General features: G+C 39.2%; 1 long non-coding RNA gene across 1 annotated transcript; it reads left to right on the top strand.

Annotated features, from left to right (window-relative positions):
• Positions 1-678: 678 nt before the first annotated feature.
• Positions 679-26,314, top strand: LOC116816748 (uncharacterized). Its single transcript, XR_004371798.2, has 4 exons — positions 679-755; positions 19,508-19,643; positions 22,486-22,598; positions 26,107-26,314. It is a non-coding gene; the product is annotated as an uncharacterized LOC116816748 (long non-coding RNA).
• Positions 26,315-26,557: the final 243 nt, after the last annotated feature.

The following is a 26,557-nucleotide window of genomic DNA, read 5'->3' as shown; positions in this document are numbered from 1 at the left end:
AAAATAAAACAAAAAAAAACTTTAAAAACAATCAAGAAACATTTGCTCCACCATAATGTGACCTTCTCTTACAATTAAATGTTTCTTGCTGTGTCCTGTTGGGCTAGTGTTGACCAGACATAGGACTGAATCTGTGACAAGGAGCAATTTTTTCCTTGCTCTCCATGTCTCCCTTCTCCCCCAAAACTCCCCATCTCCCCCATACCAGTCCCATGTCTGGTGAGAACTACTTTCCCAACATGACACAGCTGGAAACATGCTATGAGAACAGAGAATAGTATTATAAAGATATAAATGTTTCTTGAGTGTTTTTAACGGGTTTCTTCTTTTGTAGCATATCTTCAGGATATTTTTGCTTTGCATTTCACCTTCAGGCATATGCAGTGCAGTTAGAAAAGTAAAAGAAGAAACATTTTTCCCAAACAGTTTAATTTTAAAAGTGCTCCTTTTTGTTGCTGAAAAATTTCAAAATACAGTTTTTTTCAATAATCTCTAAACATAAACTGAATAGAGACAATTGATGAATTAATAGAGACATCTCCAAGGGAAAAGAAATAAGTACATGAATATGGTATTTTGGTTCACGTCTCACAGTTCTTTTCTGTCTTTGACAGATATTGTGGTTAGTTAAGCCTTGTATTTTATTTTAAGATTAACAGGTAAATGTAATTAATCTTTCAGAGTTTTTCAGAGGAGCCTGAAGGGAATAGTCCACCTGAATTTGAACTCCTGGCAAACAAATTCTTGAAGCTCTGGTAACGTTTTAGCTGAATGAATAAGTCTGAGGTGTTTTTTTTTAAATTGAGAGGAGTGATTGCCTGAATACGACATATGCTGGAAGCCAGTCTAAAACATTAGATTCTCATATTAACAATAACCTGGGACTTGTTGAACAAATGTTAACTTTAGTTCACAAATATGTGTGAAGGTAGCATTTTCAGTAGCATGATGAAGATATACTGTGGGCATACAAAAAGATCCCTGTTGTCACATTAGCACAACTGGAATGCATATTCTGGTGCTACCTTATTATAATGCCACCAAAACCGTGACATTAAGTGTTCTGTCAGTTTAACACTTTGTGCCCCATTTCTCAGGAGATTATGAGTATGTCAACACTGCAATTAAACACCCATGGCTGGTCTCCGTAGATGACTCAGGCTATTGGGCTGTAAAATTGCAGAGTAGGTGTTTATGGGGTTTCAGAGCCCAGACTGCAGCCCAAATCTAAACCTCTACACTGCAATTTTAAACCCCAGCACCCCAAACCCAATGAGTCTGAGTTAGCTGATACCGGACAGCCACGGATTTTTAAATGCAGTGTAGATATACCCTATGCGTGAATTGGCTACAAATATTTGCTACCACTGAAAAGTGAGCAAAAAAGGAACCTTCATAACAAAATCACAACAGTACTTAAGGAGAAAAAGATATATTCCATAATGCAAGAAATGGAATTATGTCAAATTCTTTATTCATTCACAAAGTATAGAATATTCTGTTCTGCTAGCAAAATAAATACTACAAACTATAAATACATTTCTCATAGAATCATGGAATTGGAGATACAAAAGACGTATTACATCATGTGACCACCACCACCACCTTTGCCATTGAAGGATTGTTCCCTATAGTATATTCCCTAGTGTGCTGTTGAGGCCAGGTGTAAATGTTTATATATAACAGTATTTTAAGTTTTGCTCCATTTCAAGCCTTTCCAGTATGACACACACATGTTGAGTATTTATAGATAGAAACTGTCTGTTGCAAACCCCTTGGATCTGACCCAGTGGTTAGTCTGAAATCTGGATCCAGATCTGTGTTGCTGGAACAATGTTTATTGTAGAAGGTAGAAGAGCTCTGTCTGCTACCCCTAACAAAACTGGAGCTTCTTTAGAGCCACTAGTTCTTTAGATGCCTCATTAAACGGACAGTTCTGTATAACTTTACTTAAATCTTCCTTATCTGTAACTGGATTTTGAGAGGTGAGTGTGACCCATCGGAAAGTGCCAAGAAATGACTATTTAAAATTCTGACATGAATAATGATCTTATGATAGAGGTTGCTCTTGTATGCTGGCCAGTAATTCCACTTCTTGTATGAAGTTCCTTATTGCAGCAGCTGCTCAGAGATTCAAGGTTGTATTATCCTTTTAGGCTAATCATGAGTTATTTTTGAAACCTTGTGGGAGGGACAGAGAAAGATTTGTTAATTTGTGATTGAGGCTGATGCACAACGATATATGTCATTCTGTAGAACATCCACTAATTTGTTGCTTCAAAGGTGAATGAGCTCAATAATTAGGTTAGTTGTTTCAGTTCAGTAATAGAGTAAAAGAAATATAGCAACATATATGCTAAGTAAAGCACTTTGTTTAGGCATATGCTTCGAAAAGAAGTTCATGTGTAACAGCTGATGGGAACTCTGCCAAACATTACTCCCTTATGCAATAATTACCGTAAATAGGATTCTGCTTTCACATTATCAGTCAGTCAGCATTAAAAGCTAACACAGCACCTCCTCTTCCTTTCCTATGTCTTTCTCTGTTCAAGTATAACTCTTCTTCTAGGTGCTAATGACTGAAACAAGAGCTGAGTTCAGTCTATAATTGTGCCCTTTTCAAAATAAATAAAATTACGGCTCACATCCCTACCATATTCTTACTTTGACTCTGGAAAATTAAAATTAAAATACATTTCCCTTTTCACCTTTCTAGCTGTTATTTCCCATTCATAGGTACTCATCAGTCCTTGGGAACGAGGATCCACAAATACTTTTTATTTTGGGAAAAAGTGAAAAGAATAAATAAAAGAAACACAATAATTATGTAGAGATATAGATTATATAATACCACCCAATTAATGTGTTATGGCATAGTTCCAGGTATTAATCGTCTGGTTTGTTGAGGTCCAGAACTTGCACAACAACCCCCACCCCGTAAAATCCCACTCATTGGTCCACTTGGACTCACTGGTATTCAGGAGGGTATTGGGGGTGGTTTGTCACCGGTCTACTACAATTCAGAGAAATCTGTACCACAAGGCAGCTACCTGGCCCAGTTCTGTGACATCAGCTCTGCCACTACTAGTCTGGTCAGACCTTGTTGTGAAATCAGCTCAGTGTTGCTCCTGACAGTTCAGCTTATGCTAATACTGCAGAATTACTCTGCACAGGGTTCAGAATCTCTAGGTTGGGAATGGGAATCCAGAGAAAAGCTGGACTGAGTTACATATAATAACACAAAATGAATCCTAGGATTGAGTCCCTGCTTCCTGGGCAAGAACTCTTGATCTCAGAGTCTTTACCCTCATTTTGAACTTGAATCCTATTTCCAAATCAGACTCCACAACCTGTACATTCAGAGTAACCCACTAATTCTAGGGAACAGCTCAAACTCTTTCTATGTTTTTTTCATACCTACAGTTAAACAGTCTAGCACAGGAGTTGGCAACCTCTGGCATGCAGCTTGCCAGGGTAAGCTCCCTGGTGGGCTGGGCCAGTTTGTTTACTTGCCGTGTTGGCAGGTTCGGCTGCAGTTCACCATCCCAGGCCAATGGGGATGGTGGGAAGACGCAACCAGCACGTCCCTCGGCCCATACTGCTTCCCACAGCCCCCATGAGCCTGGGACAGTGAACCACAGCCAGTGGGAGCTGCGATTGGCTGAACCTGCCGACACGGCAGGTAAACAAACTGGACCAGCCCACCAGGGTGCTTACCCTGGCGAGCCGCGTGCCAGAGGTTGCCGACTCCTGGTCTAGTATTATTCATACAATCAAAACATAGGTAAATTCCAACTAAAACAAAAAAAAGTGTGAGGAATTATGGGTAAGCAGCGTATTCGTGTCAATGAATCTGCCCAGAGCTTTTCCTCTTTTCTCCATAGAGCGAACAGAGTTCTATCTCTATAAGCCCTATGTCTGTTACACAAGGATGTATTTCCTTTTCCTATCTACATGGGAAGGAGGCTAATGGGGATCCTGATCCAGGGAGACAGAATCCCCAGGTGTTTGGGCACTGGATTGCCCTTAATCTTTCAAGGTTTATGAAAGATGGTGACTGGAAGGATAGGGTCACCAGGTAACTATTGGTTAATTTTGCATTACACTTTTGTGACTGAATATTTTGAAGTTACAGTCAGAGATCTTTAAACAAAAATGTTCCTGTGAAAGTTTTACTGATGGTGCTTGTATGAAAGTAATGGATGCCTTAGTGGAAATCAGGATCTGTTTGAGATTGATTTGAGAACAGAAACACAAGAGTAAATTTGTTGGATAACTTCATTCATCAAATAGTTTCAAGAGCTCTAGAGTTAGGGGTTCAGGGTTTGGCCTCATTTGTCACTTTAACAATGATGTTACAAAGAACACGAATTTATTACTAGGACAGTGGTAAAAACCTGACATTTTTATTTGAAAGCATAATTTAACGTAGGTAGGGATGTGCTGCTATTGTAATAACCTGTACTCTGACAGAAACAACCCAAAGAAGGAGTTCCCTTTCTGTGTAGTTAAGTGCTCCTTTACATTTATGTTGTTAAACAAGCTAAGATGGAGAAGTTGATCAGCTTTAACATGTCTTCTGTGTTTAGACAAATGTTAAATGATATAATTAGTTGGACAACTCTTGCTCACCTTATTCATCTGGGTGATCTCATTGACTTTAGTGGAACTAGTTTCTGGAGTAAAATGAGCAGCATTTGATAAACTGAATGGATTTCTAAAAGCTTCAGTCTGATTTAACCATAGCTCTAGTATTAAAAGGGGAACTAACTCTTATCAGAAGTAGGAAAACAATATTATTTTTCCAGGTATGGCTCAAGCTTAAGTTGGTGCTTTTCTTGAGACCTCTCAATAGCTTCAGTTAGTTTAGAATGCTACCACTTGTTTGCTTAGAGGCACTTTTTCTTAGGCGCAATTAACTCAGTTGTTCTGGGAACTCAACTGGCTACTAAGAAGATTTCAGGTGGAGATGGGTAGTGTTCATGGTTCAATTTTCAAGCCCTAAATGGATTGAGTCTGTTTTGCATGTGAATCAGATTGCTGCTCTTTCCATATTACTAGAACAGGTCAAAAATGTTGCAATGGAGTGTTTCCAAACTGGAAAACAACCATTTTGTTGAAACTACGTTTTTTTACAGGAACATGAAATAAATTAAATTTCATTCTGAAAAAGTCAAAATGGAAAGTTTTTACATTATCAAAATTCTTCAGTTTGAATTGGTTTAATTTCAGAAGGGCTTTTTGTTTGAATTTTATATTATACATTATAATATAATGTAAAGTAAAAAGTAAAAATCTAAGCTAAACATTTCTATTTTATAAAAACGAATCATTTTGCTTGACCCAAAATACTTTTGCATCTTTTTTTCCAAAAAAAATTGTTTCTCGGAAAATTCAAATTCAGATTGAAAACAAATTTCCTGTGATGTGGAAATTCCAGTAACCGTACAGTTCTTTGTATTAATGTTGCTGTGATCAGCAGAGGTGGTGAACCTGTGCTCCCTAGATATAGAGGGAGCTGTTGGCAAGGCACTCCCAATAAGGATTTTTCACTTTTTAATGTGCTGAATCGGTCAGCTTGCCTCTGGGAACTCCTGTTGCTCCACAAATACTTTGCATTTTATAGCCCCTTTTAATTAAGGATCTCAAAGCAACCTGCAAAGACTTTCACATATATTTTACGAGTGAGTTTGTTGTTAGTGCTGCAGATTGTTGCTGGTGCTGCTGTTCTTGGAACACCGGTGTTAGCTGCACTAGCAGAGTTGCAGCTTGAAGACTCAGCAGACATCGAGGTTGTTCATGAAGAGAGACCACAGACTCGGTTCGGTGGCAGAGGTTCTGAGCTAGGTTAATTGTTGACAAAGTATGGTAGTAGTGCCCCATAGAAGCTAAAAGTATACTAATGTGTATAGCTGCAACAAGGTACCAGTTCAATTGACTTATCAGGATGCCGTCCCCTAGACCAGTACAAACATGCCACTCCTATGACTTCTCCTTTTATGCATTGATACAAATAAGTTACATATTGCATTGCAGATGTTGTTAGTTACTACCCTTATCCCTTGTACTTGCTAGTTCAAACCAAACATCCTCATCTATTATCCTGTCAACCCATCCTTATCTGTGTGTCCCTGTACCATCTCTTAGGAATTTGTTTACATAGATTCTGCAGAGGTTGGTGTATTCTTGTACCATCCTCTCCAGTCAGGAATGTACTTACTTGATTAACCAATACCTGGTGTGTTACTATTCTGCCAAAACCAGGCCTACTTTTGTTCACAGACTTTGTTTCATACTGTTAATTATCCCAAGGGTTCCTGCAAGATCTTCAGGGTAAACTGAGGTCAAGGGAGTTCAGGTGACATGCTCAACCTCACATAGTGATCTGGTGGCAGATCTTAGATTTTCTAACTCTCAGTTGTATGTTCTAACTTCTAGACAGCTGTCTTCTTTTCTTTGTGACTGAAGACCATATGTACTCCAACATCTTGATCCATGGAGACTGAGCTAAAAGTGTTATTTCTTTTTGGATTTACCCACGAAGTTCCCATAAAACTATTAAGAGTTAAGACTTAATTGTCATGTGCTGTAATGAAAGTTTACTCTATAGTTTCCACCATTTTTTCCTAAGATAAGAGTGTCTACAATAGGTTGAACTTTATGGAGAAGCCATCAATCCACCATTGCACCAAGGATATAAGGGAAGGAGATTATAATGGAGTTCTTTACACACTAAATTATTTATGTAATGCTCCTGAAAGAAGAAGAATATTTTTATATATATACATATTATGCAAACAACAAAAATAAACTGACATCATTCATAAACTTCCACATTTTGCATCTTTATAGGTAGGAGACCTGCTGTTCATCAAGATGACAAAGAAAAAGGTAATGGAGCAGAAACAAGACAGAGGAGAACTCCAGAGTGACACTCCGATCTAAATTAGCAGTGAGGCAAAGGTCGTAAAAGAAGGGAAAAGGCATTCTTTGTAAATGACAGGGCTTTTATGCAAGGCCTGTATGACATGGTAGTAATTTGTGTGTGTCTGTGTGTGTGTGTGTGTTTCTCTCTCTCTTTCGCACTTTACGTTTGTCAGCATTTTTAGCTTCTGATTACTAAAGCCCTTTAGAGTAATCTCATTACAAAATGAAAAGTAATATTGTAAGTAATTAAATTTTGGTAAAATGAGGTGTTGTTGCTTTATTTAAATTAATCCAGCAGGATGTGACACAGTCTCCTGTGACTAAGATCTTGTTTAGTATCAGCTCCATCAGCAAAAATACATTTATTCTTAATGGAGTTACTTATATTGTTTTATTTCTTTTGATAGGCAGTAAAAACAACATTAAATACAAACATATTTGACAAGAAAGGTTTCAGGTCCATATTAAGTAGGGAAACAGGCTTCAGTGCCTTTTTGTTTCTGTCTACTGAGGAAGTTGATAATATGTAGCAAAAATGTAACATCTATATCAGGGGTCAGCAATCTCTGGCACGTGGCCAGTTTGTTTACCTGCTGCATTGGCAGGTTCGGCCGATCGTGGCTCCCACTGGCCATGGTTCACCGCTCCAGGCTGATGGAGGAGGCAGAAAGCCACGGCCAGCACATCCCTCAGCCTGCGCCACTTCCCACAGCACCCATCGGCCTAGGACGGCAAACTGCGACCAATGGGAGCCGTGATCAGCCGAACCTGCTGACGCGGCAGGTAAACGAACTGGCCCGGCCAGCTAGGGTCTTTACCCTGGTGAGCCATGTGCCAGAGGTTGCTGACCCCTGATCTACATGAAATTAAAATGAATAATAATAATTAAAAATAACAATCTTTTCATAATAGGGTTAAGGCCTTTGGAGAGTCAGTCTTAACTGAGGGGAAAGGGAGAAGTTGATATAAGTGGCCAGTTAGTTAGGAAATTAGATGAGATATTTGTTCCAAGATGAGGGGGGTCATTTTGCAGTTAAAACAAACAAAAAAACCAAATTCTTATGAGTACCTGAAATCTGTGTGAAAGCCCGTGCCATTTCCCGCAGCTCCCATTGGCTGAGAATGGCAAACCGCAGCTACTGCGAGCTTAGGGCAGCCATGTCTGCGGCCGGTCAATGTAAACACTGTCTCATGGCTCACCTGTGGATTACCCTGACAGGCTGCGTGCAGTCCACAAGCTGCAGGTTGCCCACCACTGCACTAGGTCCTCCTTTCTCCCGAGAGAATATAGGAAATGTTTCTTTAAATACAATTTTTCCATGTCAAATTTCTCTCTCTCTTCATATTGGCACCTTCTTAACACAGAATAGGACACTAGGAAAGATCAAAGGTCATAAGAAGGGTTGGGGGGGGTCAGTGAAATCAAGTAATACAGGTTTAATATTGTTTTACAGACCATGTCTAGACTTCATATTGTATAGTGCTGAGCACCTTAAAACAGCATGATTGAAAATATGCTGGTGGGAACAGTGTGACATCAAGGACCTGATATAAATCATATTGAAATCAGTAGGAGTTTTTTGATTGACTTGAGTTGAATTTGGATCAGGTCCTTAATGAGCTGGATTTATATCGTTCTTCTGTGGAAAATATCTCAGTTCTCTCAGTGATGGATACAAAAAATGGATCATGAAAACAATCAGTATTGGCATAATTTTGCAAAGGTGCCAACCTAATAAGTGTACTCTCAGAAATAATTCAAATGGCATTGTCTGCTTGTCTCACTATCCAAACTCTCTGGGTTTTATGCTTCAGTCCTCAGTCTGATATCAAAGTGTCTTGTCGCTGCCTGAACTAAGGAATCTTCTCCTCCCCAAAAGAAATTTCCTTGTGAAAATATTATGCAGCTTCAGTAGTGGACTTCCTCCTTGAAAGAAAGTTTACTGTTCAGTCCATTTCTTTTCCTAGTCAGCTCTATATAAGTAAATACAACAAATTCCTCCAGACATATTCTGAGGTGAAGATAATAGAGTGATAATATTTATCCAAAATTTAAAACAGTACTAATTGAATAGAGTATTCAGTGAAATCATTACAATATTTAAAATTTCTTTTAGTAGCAATTTTAAGAAAAGTAATTTAAAGGAAGAGCTGCTTGGACAAATGCATGCAGATATTTAGCTAATAATTATAATTTACAAAATAGACTTATCTATACTAATGCAACATTTTAAGATGCCTTAGGTTTTAAATATTGCTAAATTGCTTTATATGCCAGTATTTGAAATAATTACTTGCTTATTAAAATGTAAGTTTCTTCAAAAGGCCTACTGTCTCTCCAATTGTTGAAACATTTAAACATCAATTATCTTCCTGAGTCATGAAGTGAGGTAGTGTATGATCTTGTGCACCAAGCTCCACTGTCCCACTGTTACTTTAAAGAGATAAAACAAATCTAGAGAAGGAATACAGAATGATTGTCAGGGAGATAAAAGGATTTAATTTATGATTTTTAAGATGATGTGGATAAAATAAGCAAAATTGAATGCTTTATCAACCCCATGGGAGAAAATGATGAACTAAATTCATTCCTGATATAATTTCAGTGGAGAGACACCAGGAGTGAATTTGAACAAGCACATTACAAGTACCAAAATGGAATGATTGTGGCTTATTACTGGTTACTCACCTATTATCCAGGTGGTTTAGACTCTAATGGTATCCAAGACTCTTTGTGGATGATATTCCTATGCTGTGAGTCATTATTTAAATGAGAGAAAAAAAGGATACTATGTTAATTCCCACAATATTGTGAGATCAAAAACTCCTGGCTCTTAACATGCACAAAACATACACAGCAAAAGAGGTGTCATTAACAACCTGCCAGGAACTAGAAGACCACATCAAATTGGCATTGAATAGAACAGATCACAGCTACCTGTGGCTTTAATTCAGAAAAATGTTCCATGGAGATTTGGTCCCCACATGCAACATTATTTGAGAACTAAATTGCTTTGCTAAATAGTACCTATTAAACCTAAATGAAGATACAGCTAGATTAGGAGTAATAGCAAAATCTTCTTTAAAAGAACTCTGTTATTTAAAAGAATTCTGTCATTGTTAAGGCTAAGGACCTTCTCCTTTATGTGGGAGATACCCACAACAATGACAAAGAGGGTTGTCTTGTAGAGTAACAATGTGTATGTATCATAAGCATTCCCAAATCTGGACCTTAGCGTCCAGGAATCTGGGTGCCTGCATGAACCCCTCTAAGCTTAATTACCAGCTCAGATTTGATCTCGCTGCCACCAGCCAAAAATTCCAGGGTTTTGGCTCCCTCTGGTCTCCCCAAACCCTTCCCTGGGGAACCCCAAGACTCAGAAGCCCTGAGTCTTACCACAAAGGGAAATAACCCACTTCCCTTCCCCCTCTCTCTCCCACCCAGACTTTCCTCTCTGGGCTAACCTGAGAGTTACTGATGCAATCTCTTTACATCACAATACCAAGAAGCATGTCTCCTCTATTCCACAAAGAGACAAACCCCAAATACAAGGAAACAGAAATGATTCTATCTCTCTTCCCCCTCCCACCAATTCCCTGGTGCTGCAGAGCTTTACCCTCCGTAGATCTAACACAAAGAGAATTCCCCTCCCCTTCGTTCCTTAGCCTACCCAGAGAGAAAAACTCAAACAAGTCTTAAAAAGAAAACTTTATATAAAAAAAAAAGAAAAAAAAAGACATCAAAATATTCTCTGTATCAAGATGACAATAATACAGGATCAATTGCTTAAAAAAAAAATTGAATAAACAGTCTGATTCAAAAAGATATCCAATTTGAAACATTCCAGCAAGCTACACACATGTAAATACAACCAAAACAACATAAAAGCCTATATTGTTTTTCTACCTGTACTTACAATTTGGAAACAGAAGATTAGAAGATAGAAAGAACCTTCTCATAGCTGAGAGACAGACAAAAGACACAGACCCCAAAAATTCCCTCCCTGACTTTGAAAAATCCAGTTTCCTGATTGGTCCTCTGGTCAGGTGTTTGGTTCCCTTTGTTAACCCTTTACAGGTAAAAGAAACATTAACCCTTAGCTATCTGTTTATGACAGTATGAATTAGTCTTCTCCTAAGACTTTCAACACAGTATCATATTTTAACTCGTGAAAGTTACATCCCAAGTATTGTCAATATCATCCGTTTCCTTAAGTATCTGCAGTTTTCTTTTTTCCTTTTTCTACTTTTTCCAGCTCTTTTCCACTTTCCTCTTTTCCATCTCTCCCATTCCTTGCTTCTGCTAATATTTCTTAACCTTCAAGAATCCATTTATGTAACTCACCAAGCTGCAATAATGAAAACTAGACTCATTACTGTCGCACGTAAACATGTAGTATTAATGAAATTAATTGTTGTTCATGAAAATGACTTTTAAAAGCTTTTTTTAGGTGTGATAAATTGCACACACAAAATCATATTTATATCTGGTAGTTCTTGTGCCTGCACTCATTTTCTAAAATAATGTTTTTGTTTGTTTTCATGTCAAGATTTACATGCTGAGGTTGCATTAGCCATAAATTGCTCTTATATATATGAAAAAAGAGGGTTGCTTGTGTTTGGCCCATGTCCTGAGTAAATTGAGTATGTGTTTTGCATAGTATGTTAATCCTGTAACCAAATGGTTAACTATCTCATATTGGATGTGTAAAGGCGGCAGTGATTCAAGAGCATGAATACCAACTTCAAGCAAGACTGTTAGGTAGCAAGGTAGAAACCCCAAATTGGTTGTGATTTTACCAAGCAATTATCAAGCCTAAACCTCTCAGGCACTATACTAGCCTAAACAGGAATCGCAGACAGTCCCCTTGGGTACTCTGATCTATCTCACGGCTCACGTGAGCATACCATCGTGATTGATGGTCCCTTACAGCAATATTCAGCTTACTCTTAGTCCCAAAGGACCAGCCACTTAGCCTAGGTCAATTGCACCTTAGGTCTTATACCAAAGCTTGTAGCCAGTCATACAGTGCACTGTATAAATATTTATTATGTAGGAAAAGAAAATGAGTTGTTTACAAGTTTAAAGCAGGTATATATATACAAAAGGAATTACAATCTTAAATTTCAAAAATTAATAGAGGCTTCTATAATAAGTAAATTCTGTATATCCTTTAGGGCTAACCCAATCAAAGCACTGAGGATCACTTGTTTATACCTAATAAACCTTGTGCCATCCCCCACTCCAAGTCCAAGCAGCATAGAGATAGACTTCCTTCTTGTTAGGGGCTTTTATTCCCTTCCTCCCTTGTGCTCTGAGCTGTAAACTCAACTAATAGGAGTAATCCACTTGCATGATTCATCTTTACAGGGCAGGGAAGGGCAGAACAATCAAAATATTTTGTCCTTTTTAATGTCCCACAATAGTCCTTGTTGGTCAGGATGTAACACTTTCTGTTGGAGATCAGTACTTTACACTAATTAATGTCTCTGCCCCGCCTGGTTATCTGCCAAGTCACAGTGGCTCACAGTAAATCACTCAAATATTATCTTACAATATGGGATGCAGATGTTATAACTGAGATTAATGGATGCAGCAACAAACAAGTATTCAATAAATCTAAACACTAAATCTATTCTTATAATTCTGATATTCATTTTAACAATCCTAACACAAGGTGAGCCAGACTGATTCCAGCTGTGTACTTGTGCGTGTGCAGTTGAGACATGAGGATTTTGGCATGAGCTGGCACCTGGTTTGCCAGTATAACAGTATACACACTGGATAGGCTACAGTCTATGTGAACTGCTGTGCTCCTAGATTATTATAACTCTTTGAGGGAAGGACTAAAGGAGATTCATTGTTACATCCTGAATTCTGGTTCTCCTGGTGTTTAACTACTCTGACTTGGTCTGGAAGCAGAGCTATGTGAAAAGAGAGCTTGAGAGCTGCTGGTGCAGAACTGCTTTATTGAGCTCTAGTAATCTTCGGTGTTTAAACCAAGATAAAGGTTAGCTTTAAAAGAAATTCAGTGCAGGAATTTGGTGATTCTTCAGACTGTTCTCCTGCCTAATTGCATTATAGCAGCAGTTGTCGCTTCACATACAATAGTACGGATAGGTGTTATGAACATTTAGTTCTGTTGAACCAGAAATCTTAATTTTAAGATCAGCTTCATTGTTGGTTTGCTTTATCAGAATGCTCCCTGAAAGCTGAATGGACAAGATAATTCAGAGTGGAATATTTGTTATCTCCTCCCACGTACATAAATTCAACACACAAGTAAATAATTGAAAAAAACAATTAGGAGTCCTTATGACACCTTAGAGACTAACAAATTTATTTGAGCATAAGCTTTTGTGGGCTAGAGCCCACTTCATCAGATGCATGAAGTGAAATATAGAGGAACATGTATAAGCACAGGAAAGGATGGTGGTTGCTTTACCAAGTGTGAGGTCAGTCTAAAGAGAGAAGTCAATTAACAGCAGGATACCAAGGGAGGAAAAGCAACTTTTAAGTGGTAAGAGAGTGGCCCATTACAGACAGTTGACAAGAAGGTGTGAGTAACAGGAAGGAAAAATTAGTAATGGGGAAATTAAGTTTAGGTTTTGTAATGACCCAACCACTCCCATTCTTTATCCAGGCCTAATCTGATTGCATCCAGTTCGCACGTTAATTCCAGTTCTGCAGTTTTACTTTGGAGTCTGTTTTTGAAGTTTTTTTTGTTGAAGAATTGCCACTTTTAGGTCTGTTATTGAGTGACCAGAGAGAGTGAAGTGTTCTCCTACTGGTTTTTGAATGTTTTGATTCCTGATGTCAGATTTGTGTCCATGTTAATTGATTTATCTCATTAGACTGACCTCACACTTGGTAAAGCAACCCCCATCCTTTCATGTATTTATACCTGCTTCTGTATTTTTCACTTCATGCATCTGATGAAGTGGGCTTTAGCCCATGAAAGTTTATAATTTGTTAGTTTCTAAGGTGCCACAAGGACTCCTCATTGTTTTTGCTGATACAGACTAACTCTGCTACCACTGTGAAGTAAATAATTGCCATCCCAAAACTGGCCTACTCCTCTGTAAAGAGCTGCTGTTCATAAACATTTAATTAATTAGACAGAGGTGTTACTAGATGTACACTAATTAGATATTTTCTCCTTTCACAGGAAAAACTCAATTGCTTCTGCTAACATTTTCAAAAGTACTTAAACAACTTAGTAGCCTACATCTCATTGATTTTCTATGGGACTTAAGTTCCTAGGTCACTTTGAAAATTTTGCCCAGTGTGATTAAATTAAATCAGTGGCAAACAGTGTACTTCGCATCTCCAACCAAATTGAATTCCTACCTCTCAATAGCAGAAGAGAAAGGTAATTGGTACAGATTTAGAGTACTCGTATGAACCTTTGTTATTCATTTCAAGCCTGGAACTCATCTTGCAAAAGAATTTAGAGAAGAGGTATGTCCTAGACCAGGGATCGGCAACCTTTGGTAAGTGGTTCACCAGAGTAAACACCGTGGTGGGCCGGGCAGTTTGTTTACCTGCTGCATTTGCAGGTTCAGGTCAATGGGGGCTGTGGGAAGCGGCCTGGGCCAAGGGATGTGCTAGCCACCACTTCCCGCAGCCCTCATTGGCTAGCAGAGGCGAACTGTGGCCAGTGGGCGCTGCAATCGGCCAAACCTGTGGAAGTGGCAGGTAAACAAACCCACCCAGCCTGCCAGAGTGCTTACCCTGGCAAGCCGCATGCTAAAGGTTGCCGATCCGTGTCCTAGACAGAGGCTGAGTAAAATGAAAAGTTGTAATTTTGTATATTTTTGTGAAATGGAAATTCCAAGAAATTTCAATTTGAAAATGTCAAAACATTTCATTTTGTCATTTTCAATTGAAATAAAATATGTTGACATTCCGAAAATTGAAATATTTCATTTTATTTTGTTGAATTAATCTGAAACACTTATTTGTTGAGTCAATTCAGCATTCAATTATTTGTCTTGCCTTACTGGAGTTGTAGTTCTAGACCCTATTGTTTCTAGGGAGCCCAACCCAAAAGAGGACATGATCTCCCACAATGCAATATGGACTCAGCTGACTGAGTTTTGTGATGCATGGAGGAGTTATATGACTCTGGGCGTATCATGGCAGATTTAGTCCAACGGGAGAACCTAGTCTAAATGTGAGAATGGGGCCAACTGGCTCCAGGAATGAACTATATTTCTATGATAAACCCAGAGTCATATAACTCCCACAAGTATCACACAGCTTGGTCATCTGGATCCACATTGCATTGTGGGAGATGTAGAACAACAGAGAGTCAAGCTAATAGGAAACAGTGGTGACTTGAACTATAGCTCCCATAAGGCCATGTTAGGGAATTGCAGTTTAATGAGTTTTTAACTTATTTAAAATGTGGGGTTTTTTTTCAGTTCAATAACATGAAATATTTTGACTTGGGTTGATGCATCATTGGCTCAAATGTGAAGTAAACATTGTGGAGATAAAAAAATTAGCTTAAATTAAAAATTATGTTTTATGTTCTCATGTCTCTGCACTGGCTCCTCCTGCCCATCCCATGCTTTTGGAGGACAAACAGTTTTAATTGCAGAATCTGGCCCATCTACATGAATTCATGATAGTTAAATCAATATTTCAAGTGTGTTTGAGCGGGTTATCCACCCAGCTCTGCTGCCTTCCCACTTGCAAAGGCTAATCTGTGCAAACCACCCATGGTGACTCTCCTGTTGGCTTGGAAAAGAACATCCCATGTCCCATTTCCAAGACCCCAAGTTGGAATTTGTGCTAGAAGCAGAGGGGAAATATTTGGCCTGGAGTAAAATCAACTGTGGCATAAATGATAGCAACTTTCATTGACTTCAGAGGGAGCTGACCTGAGGAAGGGGTGAGGGATAGCTCAGAAGTTTGAGCATTGGCCTGCAAAATCAAGGGCTGTAAGCTCAATCCTTGAGAGGGCCATTTAGGGATCTGGTGAGAAATCAGCACTTGGTGCTGCTAGTGCAGGTAGTAGGCTGGACTCAATGACCCTTCAGGGTCCCTTCCAGTTCTAAGAGATAGATATATCTCCATTTATTTATTTTTTAAGAACTCTGTGTAAGCTCAAAAGCTTGTCTCTCTCACTAACAGAGGTTGGTCAATAAAGGATATTACGTAACCCACCTCGTCTCTCTAATATCCTGATACCAACATTGAATATGCCAAATTAGTGAGTTGCCTTCTGCAACCACTTATCTGTTTTCTGACTAGCTTTCATCCAGTATGGACTTTACATCACCATTTATATGTTTCTGTGGGCCAAGTTAATGCCCTCACTCACACTAAAACTACTCCATTTAAGTATTTCCTAGGTGTAACTGAGGGCAGAGCTTGAGCCCAGGTGTCAGAACTCCTACAGAAAACTCAGTAGGGCTGACTTGGCTAACTTGTTTTTGGTTCCAAATCAGCTGAATGATGCTTCAGTGTCAGTCTCCCTAAGTGTGGGAGAAAGGAGCTTCAGTGTCTGTACAACACACTATATTTAAGAATTGTGCTGTACAAAACTCTTGTCAATATTATGTGTGTCAAATTGCCCTTATTTGTTCACATTACAAGCTGAAGGTGATTGATTTTTTTTTAATAGGATTATTTTTATTAGGGTGTGAAAAGGCATAGATAAAACAGTGCAAAGGCAATAACAGTTTTCTGAAGAAGGAGAAGAAAAAAAGATCAGTATGCTCTTTTTATTTATTTTCTATATGCATTAAATATTTATCATAATACAATCACTGACACAGTTGAGGTAATGGATTTTTCACTCATCAAATGAAAGGTTTCTCTGAGGCAGAATTGCATTGTCTCTTGGGATCTTGCAGAAGAATTCCTAACAAATTATCCTCTTTGTAAAGTTATACATTTTAAAACTCGGTATATTGTAGAGCTTAGTGGAGCTAGCAGGGTTATCTGAATTATTAATAATAAATAAGATATGTAACACTTATATTGCCTTTTACAACTACATTAGCTAATGAACTGCATGTAAGAACCTGGAAAATGGCACTGAGAATGAGTGTTTGAGAATCAGAAGCCCTGTAATCCTAACATAACACTTAGGTAACAAGACTTGCTTCTGCCTGCTTTTCCAGCCAGCCCTGGACATGCCTGCCCTCTCATAGAAAAGTTTACTTAGATGCCCACCTAAACTTCTCCTTTCTGGGTGAAGACAGAGAATAAAATGATGTGTGGCAACCACCAAGGATTGTGAGGGAACGTAAGGATATGGTGTTAAATTGAGATACCATCAGACAACATTAGGGGAGCTGAAGAGAGCATCTTCCCAGGAATATTAGGGGAAAGAGAGGAGACAGGTACCAAGACAATTGTGGGGAGGGGTATTACATAGGAGTAACTGAGGAGGAGAGGGCAGTCACCAGGGCTGGCTGCAAAAGTGAAAGAAGAGATGAAATAGTAGGAGATCAGGGGTATTATGCTCTTACTGAAGTCCAAGGGAGTTTAACCATTCACTTCAGTGGTAACAGAGTTAGATTTAGATCCACGTCAAGAAAATCCCACCTGCCATATTTAACATAACATGCAAAAAATGTTATCTGGAAAATTTAAATGTTTAATTTCAGGTCAGTTCAACATTAATCACTGTGTGCCTGAGCTGCCATGCTGCCTCATGAGAGCTGTAGATTGGCTGATTCTTGCCCTTATTCCTCTGAAGAGGCCAAGCTTCTTGCCTGACCTATATCTCCTATTTTGCACCACAGTATTCCTTCTGGTTGCACAGTCACGATGCACCATGGGAGTCATGTGACCATGACATATTATGGGAGATATAGTCAGGATAGGAAACTCAGCCCGTAGAGGAGAAAGAGAGCATAAATCTACAGAATGGAAGCATAAGAACTACAACTATGAAACAATGACGTCTCACGGGAGCACAGATTAATGGTGAACCAAGCTGGAAGGGAATAATTCAATTCAGAAATGTTAACTGAAACAAAATGTTTAAACATTTCTGAATTTAACTGTTTCATATATTTCTGTACAAAGAAAAAATCAATATTTTGGCTTTTTTAACTTGATTTATGTTTAAAATGGATTTTGGCTCTGTGAATTTCCTGTGGGCTGGAAATTCTGATTATTATTATTGTTTTTTACTAGCTCCGTACTAATGAAACACAACTTTAGGAACTTTGACCTCCACACAATGTTTTCTTAATTTGGACAGGTACTTCAGTACATATGTATTTATATTTTTCACTCTATAAATCATACATTATGAATCTGAGTATCTGATGTATAGTGACTAATATAATTAGATGTTTCATCCACTGAAGTCTGTTACTTTGATGATGTACTACCAGTAGTGTCATCACCTTTGCTATCCATTAAGATTCTTGTTATATTAAATAATACGTAAGTATTGGGACTGATGCAAAAGAGAGTGCCTTCTTGCTGTTTACATAGTAATTAATAATTTAATAAAAGCAATAATGTGGGAGGAGAGTCAGATTGTAAGCCCTTCAAGGTGGGAAGTGTGTCTTTTCAGTGTTTGCACAGCAGCCAGCATACTGATGTTCAGTTCTTGTTTTTCCAATAAAGTGATCCTGAATTATATACTATTTGAAGGTAGGAAAATGTGAGGGGTGGGAAATGTTGTTTGTCTCTTGGAGCAGAGGAGAATCCCAGTGATTAAATAGCTTGTTATCCCTCTTCCCGTCTAGCATCAACAACCACATGAGGCAGTATGATGGACCAGCCATCAACACACTGCATGTCCAGGAGCTGGCAACCTCTGGCACGCGGCTCACCAGGGTAAGCACCCTGGTGAGGCCGGGCCAATTTGTTTACCTGCCGCATCGGCAAATTCAGCCAATCGCGGCTCCCACTGGCCGCGGTTCACCGTTCCAGGCCAACGGGAGTGGTGGGAAGCTGCAGCCAGCACATCCCTTACCCGCGCCGCTTCCCATAGCCCCCATTGTCCTGGCATGGTGAACCGTGGCCAGTGGGAGCCGTGATCGGCCGAACCTGCCAACATGGCAGGTAAACAAAATGGCCTGGCCCCTCCAGGGTGCTTACCCTGGCGAGCCGTGTGGCAGAGGTTGCTGACCCCTGGTCCAGTCTGTCTCTCTTCCTTGTGCATGAATACAGAAGAAGGGAAAAAACCCAGAAAGTGTTTATCAGAATAATCTGGGATCTTTACAGAGGTATGGATTTGGTTCTACAAATAGATGAAGGCTCATGGAGGGCTAATTTTTTTTTCTGACTCATTTAGTCTACTTTAATGCTCACTCGTGGCTTGTCATTGACTTTGCCTATGCTTCAACCCTAACCTCATGCTCCCACTAGAACATCTGGAATATACTTTATATAGTACGAATGCAGACTCTTATGGAGCTTTGTATCTAAAAGGTTGACGGACATTGGGGGAACATAAATAACTGTTTAATGAAATACAGAGATTTGTTGATAGCAATCAGATATATGTTTGAATGTGCATTTATGTATAAAAATGGTGTTTTTTAAATTGTTATGACTTCCAAATGTGTAGCTAAATGACTGCTATTATCTGTTTACTAGTTTCATCAATGAGGTGTCACACAGAAACTCACTGTGGGAATTCTTAACAATATCTTTAAAGGATTCTATGAGTCTCAGACTCTTATTTTCTGCTCCATGGTGTGTGGATTAGAACAACAATAACAATAATATGAAGGTAATTACCGTCTCTAAATTATTTCAGTTGAGCTTCCTCAGTAACTTTCTGTTTCAGTTTCTCAAAAGGCACAGCAGAATCTGTTCAGGAAAAAAAAATCTAAGAAATTGGAAGCTGACATCAATCAGCTACAGTTGTAAATAGTTCAGGCATGCAACAACTGTGCGTGCAAAATGTGCATGCAGTTTCTATGATTGGGCACAAAAATAAAGTAGTTACGTGAAAATGACCATAATTATCCATTTGGTCCTGTTTTCATATACCCATAATTGTGTGAAATGTATGTACCCACATAGGTGCTGGAACTCTAGGATGTTGGAGGTGCTGCCACATCCCCTGGCTTGAAGTAGTAATAACAACCCAAATATATGGGTTCTGCCTTCAGCACTCTCCTCCCTCCTTCCCCGCCTCCCACCGCCTGCCACTATAAAAATTATTCTAGTACCATTGTATACACATCTGTGTAAACAATTGTCCATCTAACTTGTTAACAAAGCTGGTCCAGTGCCTACAAATTCTTACTCAAAATATTGCTATTTACAGATACAAATTTCACGTAGCAAAATACTGTTCCTTCAAATTCTTTTCTAGTATAACTCCACTGAAGGCAATGAAGTTATCCCATCATAACATTTGGTACTTCATAGTTACAAATGCATTGACAAAACATTCACAAATTATTGGCCTAATCCTGAGATGCAATGAGGATGTGGTTCTCCTGTTAAAAAATATGACTTATGTAGAAGGTAGTTTCTGTGGCAGAAGAAAGATCATTTGATAAATAGATTTTCTTTTAGACTTTTTATTGATGCCATTGCTAAGATATCTGGATGCCGTAAATTAAGCAAACAATCTGATTAAAAATCAACAGAACATAACAGAGACCGTACATAATGTGTGTTATAACTTCTATATAGACAGTTCGCTTATTTTTCATGCTATAAAATAATTTTATGATTATATGTCATCTATACAATTAGCCATTTATATTCCACAGACCACAGAATGTAAGTAGAGTCCAGATGATCTTCCTCCTCAGTTTACATTTAGGTGGATTTTTATTTGAACTAAAAGGTAATTTTTAAGATATAATTTTGACACTTAAAATTGATCGTTAATTTGTTGTGGCATATCTTCATAAACACAGGGAGGAAAGTTCAGGACAGTCAGTCATTTAGACACTCCCAGGTGGGAAACCTGATCTCAACAACTATACTTAATGTGTATATAGTACAGTCACTTAGCTGCTTATGCTCATGCCAATCTGTTAGGATGGCATTGTGCCCACTGAAAAGTTACTTGAGCCTTTGCCCTAGTGCATGATTGCCAAGCATTTTTTTTTGTTTTTTTTAATGAGCAGCTTGCATGATGCTTCAAATTCCATCTCTGTGCAGGATTCCTATATCCATGAAAGCACTTAAGCAGTATCATCACATGCATCCTTAAACTTAATCACACCTATTGACTCTCCTGTGCCACAAAAAGAAAATCTCTATAGTTCAGGAAAGAAAGACATATGGGTCATTAACTACCAAACTCCTCCTTCAGGTAATAAATTTAATAAATTGTGAATGATAAAACTAGTCATTCAATTTGCTAGTGACTCATTCCCCTGTGTTCATTCAGCTAACTTGGTTCTTCTCTTTCTTTTTAATAAGATATCTTTCAAGGTTTGGGTGAAATATGTACTGTCCGATTAAGGGATTGATCCAAAGCTTACTGAAATCAATTGTCTTTCATCAACTTTAGTGGACTTTTATATCATGACTTTACAAAGTATGATTTAGTAGACTTTCTATAAATGGTTTATCCTAAAGCTAAGTTGTTACACACTGGAGAAAATATTTAGACACAAATCTTGAACTCATAATCTACAAAAATTAATAATATAAAATAAATAGATCTGTTTGGAAAATGGAATCCCCACTTTGGGGGAATTATTCTGAATTATAACAAAAGGTCAACATTTTGATTTTTTCTTTGAAATACACATTTTGAAAATAACTGATTTGTGTGTCTGTTTTTAATGAGGTAGAGACTTTTTGTTCTAATAATGTTTAAACATAGTACATTAAATGTAAAATATATTTTCATATGTTTAAACATAGTATATTACATGTAAATATATTTTAATATTGTGTAAAAGTTGAAACAAAATTAAAGAAAATGATAGTCAAATGAAATGGTTTTACTTTATTCAAATGCAACATTCGGATGTTCTTGAAATGAAATGAGAAAATAAAAATGATTATTTTCATATTTCCCATGGAACATTTTGTTGAAATAAGCCTATTTCTCTGAAACATTTCAATTTTGACAAAACTGCATTTTCTATTACATTTTGCATTGACAACAAACTATTCAATTAAAAAAAAATTAAAGCTGCTTTAAAATACATAGCTGCAACCTAATTTAATTATTGTTAAAAGAGTAACCAAGCTGAGGAAAGAGGAGATGCTATGTGACAAAGGATATGTCTACACAGCAACATCTGATACATTCTAGCCTACAGAAACTAAGTTGAATCTAGCTAATGCGGTAACAATAGCCATGAAAACAGCACAGATCAGGCTTCAGCACAGGTATTACAAGTCTGGAATGGATCCTAGACCCTTACATGTACTTGACTCACTAGCCTGATTTGAGTTTTTCTTTGCATTATCTTCACTACTGTCATTACCTACATTGGCTAGATTCAAACTGGTTTAGGTAGGCTAGCTCATGCACAAATTCTGCAGTATAGATATACTCAAAGATGGATAAATTCTTTGCCTGGACCCCATTTAAGGTTCAATAATGCATCGCTTAAAGTAAATGACAAAATTCCCATTTGCTTCAGTAGTATCAGCAGACCTTGGGAGCACCAGAGCAGTGTTAAGTGAAAAAGTCAAAACATTGCTATCTAATGTTCTAGTGTTGATGATGATGAGTTAAAGGAAAGTGTGAGTATCAAAGGTATGTATAAGAAAATATCAGGGCTTCTGGGAATATTCTTTCAGTTGGGTGATACATTAATATTTTAATTATATAATATACTTATTTCTATTAAAATGTAGTTGGGCTCATTAAGACAAAAAGGGTTTTTTTGTTCCTTGTAAATAGCAATAAATTTTTACCTAGCTTCACTTCCAATTTCTAAGTAATGTTATGTGAGTGCAGACCATATCTTTAATCATTACCTGTGGATGAGTAGAATTCATTTTTGATACATAGAAAAATATGGTAATATACCTGGATAAACAATTTTAAGAATGAACAAGTAATAAAAATACAGTGCAGAAATAACATAATTCAGAGTGATTATAACAAAATTAATAGAATGATTTAGTTCTTGTCCATTTTTTTAACATTGTGAAGAAATAGGTATAAATTTGCCTGGTACTATTTCACAAAACAAATAGTAAAGTTAGAGTCAGAAATAATTTCTTTACTACTAAGTAACACAAATTCAAAGAATTAAAGGTCCTGAAGTATTTCTGCTGCAGGATGGCCACCTTAAGGTCTGTTGTAGTGTGGCCAGGGAGGTTGAAGTGATCTCCTACAGGTTTTTGTATATTGCCATTCCTAATGTCTGATTTGTGTCCATTTATCCTTTTCAGTAGAGACTGTCCAGCAAAAAAACTTCAGGACCAGACTTCAAAGAGAAACTGCTGAGCTTCAGTTCATCTGCAAATTTGACACCATCAGCTCAGGATTGAACAAAGACTGTGAATGGCTTGCCAACTACAAAACTAGTTTCTCCTCTCTTGGTTTTCATACCTCAGCTGCTAGAACAGGGCCTCATCCTCCCTGATTGAACTAACCTCGTTATCTCTAGCTTGCTTGCTAGCATATATATACCTGCCCCTGGAAATTTCCACTACATGCATCTGACGAAGTGGGTATTCACCCACGAAAGCTCATGCTCCAAAACGTCTGTTAGTCTATAAGGTGCCACAGGATTCTCTGCTTCTTTTAAAGGGGGACAGAATTTCTCTGGGTTTATCTAAAGAATGGCAGCTCTCCTTATTGGTTGGGAGGGAGGGGATGGAGAGGAAGAAGGCAGAAACTGCTGTAAAAGGTGCTCAGTGGTCAACTTTGCAGCAATGACTCACCCCCTCCCTAGGAATATGCATAAAGGTACGAAACCTGGGTGGGGCAAGTCTCTGTGTCCAAGCAGCGAGGAAGCCAGCATGTCTTCAGGGAAGCACAATCAGGATTGTTTAAGCAGCATGGCTCCAGGGGCATGGAAAAGAGTGAGCTCGGGAAAACGGGGCTGTTTTCCCCCGGCCCCGGGGCAGGCAGGGCGAAGAGAGAAAAAAATGCAAGTAGAACACATGAGGGTAAGTTAACAAGATAAGCTCAGCATCTCTTGCAGTCAGGAGACAGCCTGGCTTCAGGATCTCAGCATCAGAAACAATCAACATGAATTGGAAGGGGGAAGGAGCAAGACAAGAGAATCAGTGTCTGAAACAATCAACATGCATTGGTGTGGGGACAGAGCAAGGAAATTTATCTGTTTCATGTACCAGCCATGCTGCAAGTGCATGTATCAGGCAAGAATTCATTCTGGCTGTGTGCAGATTGCTGTTCAGGTGTTGGTAGGCAGGCTGGAAGCTGCAATATGGGAGGGGGAATTGGCAAGAATGCTAGGAGTCTCAAACAATCCACCTGCATTGGGAGGGGGGAGGCAGGGAAAAAAATAACTGTTTCATGTGCCAGCTGTGTTGCAAGCGCATGTGTCAGGCTGCAGTTCTTTCTGGCTATGTGCTGGTTGCTGCTCAGGTGCCTGTACCTTTGCTGGAAAGGGGGCAGCCCCAAGGGAGCCCATGGACTGGAAGGGGACCCCAAACAGACAGTATGGCCGCAGGGTCAAGGGGGATCACAGGTTTGAGGGCTGCTACTGCAGCAAGACAGGGAAGGGCACATGGGAAGTGATCGGCCATCAGGGCATGTAACCGCATGGGGCAGAGTAGACACTCCCGGGAGGCCTATGGGGGAGCATGTCTCTGCGGAACTCCCTCCACGCAGTCCTCAGTACAGTTATGCCATCGTGGCTTACCCGATGGTTGTTCATCTACTCAGTACAACTAAATATAAAGTCCTCGGAGGTGAATTTGTGGGTATAATATCCCTTTGGCACAGACAGTAAACATGGGCAAGGCAAGCAAATGAGCGAACAGCCCAAGTAGCCAAGGGTGCCTAGAACACGGGAAGAATTGGGAGTCTGCCCTTGTCATCTACATGGGTGTTACCCTAGGGTGACCAGACAGCAACAATTGGGATGGGAATGGGGTGCAATAGGTGCCTATATAAGAAAAAGACCCCAAAATTGGGACTGTCCCTATAAAATTGGGACATCTGGTGACCCTAGCCTACTCAGACAGCAGCTCAGCCTTTGTTAAATATATAGATATAATTAGGCGGGCACACAATATGTTTGGGGGCATGTCATAAACAGTTTTGATTAAGGGCAGCAACACAAACTGGAATAAGGTGGCATCACACACTGTGGCTGAAGGACATAACACCAAGGGCGCCAGGGGTTTGTTCATAACACAGCAAGCTTGAAAAGGGTCCCGGGCACATAATAGTATTTGCTGGGCATTTAATAATGGTGGTTGTTTTCACAGCCTCTGTAGATTCAGGCATGTTTGCAAGATGATAACCACCGGCAATTTTATTTCGACAAGGCTATGCCCATGGGCTGTTCAGTATCCTGTGCTGCTTTTCAGAAATTCAATGTTCAATGTACAATGTTGCTCTGGGCAATGGTGCAGTCAACAGGACTAAACCAAATAATACATTATTTGCATAATTTTTGTTCGTGGGACGAACTGGGTCAAATGAGTGTTTGCACTTGTTGAACACATTTCAGGCCCTGGCTAAATTGTTGGGGGAACCCCTATCGAAGGACAAAACAGAAGGCTCTTCCACTACATTAACGTACCTGGGCATTGACCTGAACTTTGCTTGCAGGGTTGTTGCCCCAGGGTGAGCATTTTGTGCCCGACTGGCAGTGGCAACAGCCTGGCATAGCCAGACTACACATTTACATATGAGTCACTACAGACATGTAGGAAGACTTGTAGTGTGGGAAAGTTTTCTCAGTGAATTTAATGGGGTATCGTTGTGGAGGTACAAATGGTTATTAATTTGGGGATCAGAGCTGGCTAATATAAAGATGTGCTTCTGTTGTGACAACATGGCAGTGGTACAGGTTATCAATCACCAAACTTCCAGATCACACAGGGTTTTCAAGTTGGTAAGGGCATTTGTTCTCCAATGCTTAACCTTCAACATCTTTTTTTTCTTGCAAGCACATGCCAGGCATGGATAATGGTATAGCAGACACCTTGTCTCATTTCTAGTTTGCCAAATTACTTAAGCGGCGGGCTCTCTGGAACATCGAAATGTCATGTAGTTGGCGGAAAGCAGACTTTTGGCTCTAGCTTACAAGTTGTTTATTTTGTTTTCTTTTAAGGAGTCTTGTCAACACAAGGATCCAGAGAATGGGTCGCCTATGAGGCCCTCCGTTAAGGGTGGTTGTTGCAGTACCAGGTCAAGGACAATGCAGCTGCTGATGCCCCTTAACGATCACACATGGGACAATGGGTTCTTTCTCCCCAGTAGGGCTGCTATCGAAAAGGCCATTTGCAGATGTCTGAGAACCCAGCGGGGTTGGGGGGAAGGCAGCCAAGGAAATGACTGGCGCCTCCTTGGGGCAGATGTTCAGTTCAGGTATTCCATAGGCAGGGCAGCCAGTGACCAGATAAATGGCCTGGTAAAGGATGTAAAAGGAAGTACTGGATAAAGGAACAGAATGGGGGTGAGGGTTCGCGGACACCTATAATTGATATGGCAGGGAGCCAACATCCTCCTGCCCCCACGCGCACACACTGTTCTCATAGCCCTCCTTAACCCTCTTACAAGGA

The sequence above is a fragment of the Chelonoidis abingdonii genome, chromosome 1 (genome assembly GCF_003597395.2).
Source record: "Chelonoidis abingdonii isolate Lonesome George chromosome 1, CheloAbing_2.0, whole genome shotgun sequence".
Taxonomy (NCBI): Eukaryota; Metazoa; Chordata; order Testudines; family Testudinidae; genus Chelonoidis; species Chelonoidis abingdonii.
This window is presented reverse-complemented; position numbering and strand designations above follow the sequence as displayed.